Genomic DNA, 7,215 nt, shown 5'->3' with positions numbered 1-7,215 from the left:
ATTCACACACACACCCCGCGTGCACACACATGCCCCGTTTCCAGCAGTTTGGGAGCAAAGAGAGACACAGACATTGAACAGTTCCGACAGGAGTTGCCTAGTTATGAGGTAGTGAAAAGAGAAACAGAAGGGAAGCAACAGCCAACAGCTACATCATTAGAGAGTGTGGGGGACCCTCCCTCCCCAAGAACTAGGAGGTCCATCTCTATTAGAGAACAAAGAATGCAGAGAGGAGGAGAAACTTCCTGTTGGCACCCAAGATGTTGCTAGGGACGGAAGGGGATTCAGAGTAGCCAACTGCTCTCCTTGCTGAGAGATGTGGGTTTTGCTTGCAACTATTTGTCTGAACAAAAAGGACTATAGAATATAAACCTGACTGTACCAAACTACTGAAGGTTATTCACAAAAGCCAGATTAAACGTTTTCCCCTCTGCAGTGCTGGAGGGTAGGATGAGAGGAGTCCCCTACCAGGAAAGACTGTGCTTGTGTGCCCAAGACACAGACTCTATAAAACATATTATGCTGCACTGTGTGAAGTTCAAGCAAGCTAGGGCTGGATTGATTTCACCCTTGCTAGCCCTGATCCCAGGAAAATCAGAGGAGTATTATATCAAGTTCTTGTTGGAAGACTGGTCAAATGGTAGAACATTAGAATCCTAGAATTGTAGAGTTGGAAAGGTCCACAAGGATAATCTAGTCCAACCCCCTGAAATGCAAGAATCTTTTTGCCCAACGTGGGATCGAACCCATGACCCTATGATTAAAAGTCTCATGCTCAACCAAGTGAACTATCAGCAGTGGTGAAGTTTCTATCGGTGGTTGCAAGAATCAATGATCCCAACTCTAAGTTTGAACAAAATGTTTTTGAAACCTGAAGGCAGGATGTCCTTATTGGGTATCGCTTTGTAACAAATTGATGGGTCCATGGACCGTAATAAAGATATTATTATTATTATTATTATTATTATTATTATTATTATTATATAGAGTGCTCGTTGTTCTTGTCTGTGAAGTTACCGAAGGGAGGAGAGGGTTCTCCATGCCTGACACCCACTTCCCCATAGCCACTATGAGTTGATCAAGTGAGGAGGCCAGCAGCAGCAACAGCCATAGACAGGCAATAGGGTGCTCCCTCACTGTTGCCACTGCTCAGAACATGAACTGGTTCATCCTCCTGCCCAAGCTTGGCAGAGAAAATAGGGACATTCTGGGATCAATTCAGAAGCCGATATGGCTTTTGCAATGCCAGGACTGTCCCTGGAAAATAGGGACACTTAGGGGTGGGGGCAGGCGTATAAGCCTGCACTTTGACTCCCAATTTATATTGCTTTCCTTGGGGCCAGTGAAGGACTACAGCTCCAAGGCCAGAGAGCTACAATTTGCAATAAATCCCTCTGCACAGGGAGCACTGGAATCACAGCATTGTGAGGGGGAATGGAAGGGGTCTCCTAACAACATCCCTCCTAACAACAAACAACCTTAAACAAACTACAGCTCCCAGAATTCTTTGCTGGAGGTCATGTCTGTTTAAAGTGGTATCCTAGAGCTTTAAATATATGGCCTTAATTTGGCCAGGGAGAAAAATGTCTCTCAGTACAATCTCTCAACACCATGTGTCATTTTACTCAGGTCCCGTCTGCTGCTCCCTCTTCTTTTACTCACTTTTAGATTTTTCTAAACTAAAAAGTAGCAAGCAATACAAATGTTCCCAGTAAAGGGAGTTGTTGCAGTCCCCTGATCATGTTGGTTGCCTGCTCTCTGCACTTTTACCCCGTTCAACAATCTCGTTTTGGAGATTTTCTTTCTTTTTTATAACAATATTCTATTCGTCTTCTTTTTTCAAACAGAGCTATAGACAAATGAATACGTCGCTTTCTTCAAAGAAGGGGGGAAAATAAGTCATTGGCTGAAGACACTAATCCAAGTGTTAATTAAACTCTACAAATAGGCTACAAGGACTCCTCCAGGAAATTAGGCCTTTATTTTGTGGTTTGTTAAAGTAAATCTATATAATATGGTAATATCTGTCCTGTCACCAGAAAGGCTGGTGGAAGTGTCAGCCTGGGAGTCCATAACATGAGCTTAGGCTGGCAGACATGTTCTTATTAAATTCCAGCCTGGCATTTAGTTCCTGGCATGAACATCCCAGATGACGTCTGCTTTGATGGGCACTTTGATCTTGGAAAATGGCTCCGAAAAATGCCAAGCTTCCGAGGCAACAAATATCCTGTGTTTGTTTCTTTGTTTGTTTTGTTGTTTCGGGAAACCCCAAAGAATGGTAAAGGATGCTTAGCCAGATGCAGAGATGCAGTTCAGTTGTAAAAGTGGACTTTAAAAAGACCACCGGTGGGTGGAAACCTACTAGAAATGCCCGCTTAAAAACAGGGTTTAACAAACATTCTGGGCCTTAGATACTGCCTTTTACCCACCCATACTCTTCTTCTTCTTCTTCTTCTTCTTCTTCTTCTTCTTCTTCTTCTTCTTCTTCTTCTTCTTCTTCTTCTTCTTCTTCTTCTTCTTCTTCTTCTTCTTTGAATCATAGAGTTGGAAGAGACCACAAGGGCCATCCAGTCCAACCCCCTACCAAGCAGGAAACACCATCAAAGCATTCTTGACATATGCCTGTCAAGCCTCCGCTTAAAGACCTCCAAAGAAGGAGACTCCACCACACTCCTTGGCAGCAAGTTCCACTGTCGAACAGCTCTTAATGTCAGGAAGTTCTTCCTAATGTTTAGGTGGTTTAGGTGGAATCTTCTTTCTTGTAGTTTGAATCCATTGCTCCGTGTCCACTTCTCTGGAGCAGCAGAAAACAACCTCTCTCTCTCCTCTATATGACATCCTTATACATATATTTGAACATGGCTATCATATCACCCCTTAACCTTCTCTTCTCCAGGCTAAACATTCCCAACTCCCTAACCTGTTCCTCATAAGGCATCGTTTCCAGGCCTTTGACCATTTTGGTTGCCCTCTTCTGGACATGTTCCAGCTTGTCAGTATCCTTCTTGAACTGTGGTGCCCAGAACTGGACACAGTACTCCAGGTGAGTCCTTCTTCTTCATTGAATTTATATACCACCCTATACCTAGAGGTCTCAGGGCGGTCCACAGAAAAGATCAACATAAAAACCACAATATATATAAACAAAATAAAAACAACAACTCAATAACACCCCCTGCCCCCAAAAGAACCACATTTTAAAAGGGTATAGGATGTCAACCAGGTCAACCGAAGGCCTGGTTAAAAAGGAACATTTTTGCCTGGTGCGTAAAGGTGTATAATGAAAGTGCCAGGTGAACTTCCCTGGGGAGAGCATTCCACAATCAGGGAGCCACTGCAGAGAAGGCCCGTTCTTGTGCTGCCACCCTCCAGACCTCTCAAGGAGAGGCACACAAAGAAGGGCATCAGAAGATGATCTGAGGGTCCGGGTAGGTTCATATGGAAAGAGGCAGTCCTTGAGGTATTGCGGTCCTGAGCTGTTTAAGGCTTTATAGGTCAAAACCAGCACTTTAAATTGGTTGCCAGAGCACAGAAAACAGTAGTTAGGCTATCCCTGTCCAGATAGGGGCACAACTGGGCCACCAGCTGAAGCTGATGGAAGGCACTCTGGGCCATTGAGGCCACCTGTCTTGAGCAACAGCAAAAGATCCAGGAGTAACCCCAAACTACGAACCTATCCCTTCAGAAACAGTGTAACCCCATCATGAGCGGGCGATCTCCCACCCATACGGTCTATGGAATCACCCATTAACAGTGCCTCAGTCTCATCTGGATTGAGCTTCAGTTTGTTGGCTCTCATCCAGTCTATTACTGAAGCAAGACACTGGTCCAGCACTTCCACTGTCTCACCTGAAGATATAAAGGAGAAATAGAGCTGAGTGTCATCAGCATACTGCTGGCAGCATACTCTGAACCTCCGGATAATCCCACCCAGTGGTTTCATGTAGATCAGTGTTTCTCAACCTTGGGTCCCCAGCTGTTGCTGGACCACAATTCCCATCATCCCTAGCTAGCAAGTCCAGTAGCCAAGGGTGATGGGAGTTGTAGGCCCAACAACAGCTAGGGACCCAAGGTTGAGAAACACTGGTGTAGATGTTAGGCAACATGGGGGATAGGATTGAGCCCTGAGGAACCCCACACTGAAGGTTCCACAGGGCTGAGAAGAACTCCCCAAGCAACAACCTCTGGGAACAACTATCCAAGTAGGACTGGAGCCACCATCTATTGATCCATCTAGCTCAGTATTCTCTACACAGACCGACTACAGCTCTCCAGGATTTCTCTCCCAAGCCCTCCCTTCAAAGACTGAACCTGGGGCCTTCTGCTTGCATGCTATTTTGGGCACTGTGATCTTGTGTGATCTATCACCACCATCTCACCTCGCGAAAAACATTTTTTCCCCAGCTGCAATCTTTCATGGGTCACCTGTGACCTGCACTAGAGCATCGTCCTGAAAGATGGCATCCCAGGGTTGTTGTTTTTCCTCAACACAATATAACTGCCACATCTAAAAGAGCAGAAAACAGTGACTGGGCTATAAAATGACCCTGCATTCAGGTTTTTCCCAGGCATCTGGTTGGCCAATGTGAGAACAGGATGTTGTACTAGATGGGTCATTGAATTGGGTACGAGAGCTGGGGGCAGGGAACACCTCTGGTGACCAATTTGCCCCTTTGGTTTCAGATAGTACATGAGTAGATGAGTCTAAAAAGCCCAGGACAGAAAGTTTAATGGTCCTCTAGCGACTGTGGTGGCTTATTTACCAGAGGCAGGGGCATCTTACCTATAGAGGCTAGGGGCGCCGGGCGCCAGGGCGCCAAGTTCTGGAGGGCGTCAGGGAAGAGGCGGAGGCGGAGCCATGCTGTGCCAAATCAGCGCTGAGCCCGGAGCTTCTGTCTGCCATGGCCACCGCAACACAAACTGGCCAGCTGAGCCGGGAGGCGCCGCGTCCAGCCTCTGCCTCTTCCCCAGAGCTCTTCCCCGCTGGAGGAGCCGCCCTCCAGCCACTGACCGCCTCCTCCAGCCCCGCCAGCAGCACCGTCCTCCCTAAAAAACTCTGGGAAATGGTGGGGGCACTGGAGGGAGCTTTGCACCAGGGCGCTGGATATTCTTAAGACGGCCCTGACCAGAGGTAATGTATTTCGTGTTAGCTCCGGAAGTGTATCCTCGATTCTGACCAAACTACAGTAAGTCTCCTGATGTACGTTGTGTTTGTATGTTGTGATGTACGTTGAGGCTTGTCCATATGAACCAGGAAGTGACCTATGTTGTTAATCCGTTGGCCTGTGTGAGACCTGATGAAGGATTGGTCTTTGGCTCAGGTATTTTGGGTTATGATGATCAATGGCATGTATCAAGGGATGCCTCCTCGTGAGGGCTCTTTGCAAAGCTTCCCTTTTCGCCTTTGATGTAAATTGAAGTTGGTGGAACATTATCCCAGTGGGGGAGAAGGGAGATCAGCATGTTGGAATGTGCAGTGCAGTTAATGTGAGAATCCAGCAACAGTTTCATTAAATACAATTTGCTCATACTCTTTACGGCTATTATTAAAGTAATTTGGTGTGTGATGCTGATGAGGCAATTTGTTGGCAGCTAATTAAGACTTTGGGCAGGAGGGGAAAGATCCTGTGTCCCAAAACCACAGACCTGTGAGGCTTAGAGTATATAAGCCTATGGCATGGAGAGCTTTTCCATCAGTTCCACCAGAGCTTCAGACATCTCTCAGCTTCCTGTTGCTTGGAAAAGCAGGTAAGAGGGCTGACTTCAGAAGGGTTTGCGATAACATTACTTGTGTGCATGCACATGAAAGCTCATACCAATGACAAACTTAGTTGGTCTCTAAGGTGCTTCTGGAAGGAATTCTTTCATTTTGCCTTTTCAATGTATCTTTGTCTTCCTGTTTCATTTCCTCTGGGTTTTCCCCCTTAAAATATGGATAGCATGCTGAATCTTAGAGCCAGTTCAAGCCACAGAGTGTGCATCCCTCAGAAAAGGGAAGGCGAATCTACAGTAAACATTAAGAGGCTTATTAGCTGTTGGCTGGATGCTTGGATGAGCTGTGGATGGGGACAAAATGGCCACCCAGTTGTTGTTGGACTGAAACTCCCATCAGCCCCAGTAAGCAGGGCTGAGGGTCAGGGCTGATGGGATCTGTAGTCTAGGAATCTCTGGATGACCACAAGTTCCCCATCCCTGGTATAATGTCACCAGGCTGACACTCTTTCTCAACACATCAATCACTGCCAGTTGTCCAGTCTGGCTTTCCTTGGACTCCAGGGATATGTGTCTGCCACCATGAGAGCAGGATGCTGGATGAAATGGGCCTTTGGTCTTATCCAGCAGGGTTTTTCTTATGCAAGCTGTGGGAATTGCCTGCTCTGCACCATAGCACTGCATCTAGTGACACAAAACCTGTGACGCTCCAGATGTCAGGGGCTGGGCAGAGGAAGAATGGTAGAGACCGACTCCCTAGCCTGACCCTTCCAGTTCAGACAGTGGTTTGAGGGAGGTCACAGCTCAGAGGCAGATGAGAGGGAATAATAGGGGGGAGCACCAGGGGGATGACAGCTGATGGACACAGTCTATTTAGGAAGCATTCCCCCCGAACCTGGCAAGCCTTCTATGTAAGAGAGCAAAGAGCTCAAAGGCAGAGGGTACATAGCAGCACATGTAGAAGTGAAGAACGAGGAAGTGGGAGAGGCGGGAGGGGGTGGAGATTCATGCGGGACATCACCATTATCCAAGAGGCTGGGTTCCAAAGACTCTCTGTTAATATTGAATAAAAAGCAGGTGGTAAGAAGCATTCCTTGTCTTTGAATTTTCCTGGGCAACTGGCCGTGGGAGTTGCTGGCATCTGCCTGACACCAGATACCCACCAGCCTCCAAGTCTCAGCAGTCATACCAGCACTGTTCTGGTATGAACAGTGATCAGGGAAGATGGGAAGCAGTAGTTCACAACATCCGGAGGATCTCCAAACTTGAATTAGAGGTACTTGGATATTTGTACATAGGAAGGTCCCCATCCCTGCTTTAAGGCACAATAAAATGCATATCTTCTTTTAGTAATATGAAGACACATTATGATAAAATTTAAAAAGATTTCTTGCATTGTAAAGGTGAGGCGAAATATCTCCCATTGCCCTTGAAACACTGCAACACCTGTCTATGTTTCTGCTCCCTCCTGTGTCCTTTCAGACTCACCTCCATCATTCAGCC

The sequence above is a fragment of the Zootoca vivipara genome, chromosome 17, assembly GCF_963506605.1.
Source record: "Zootoca vivipara chromosome 17, rZooViv1.1, whole genome shotgun sequence".
Taxonomy (NCBI): Eukaryota; Metazoa; Chordata; class Lepidosauria; order Squamata; family Lacertidae; genus Zootoca; species Zootoca vivipara.
This window is presented reverse-complemented; position numbering follows the sequence as displayed.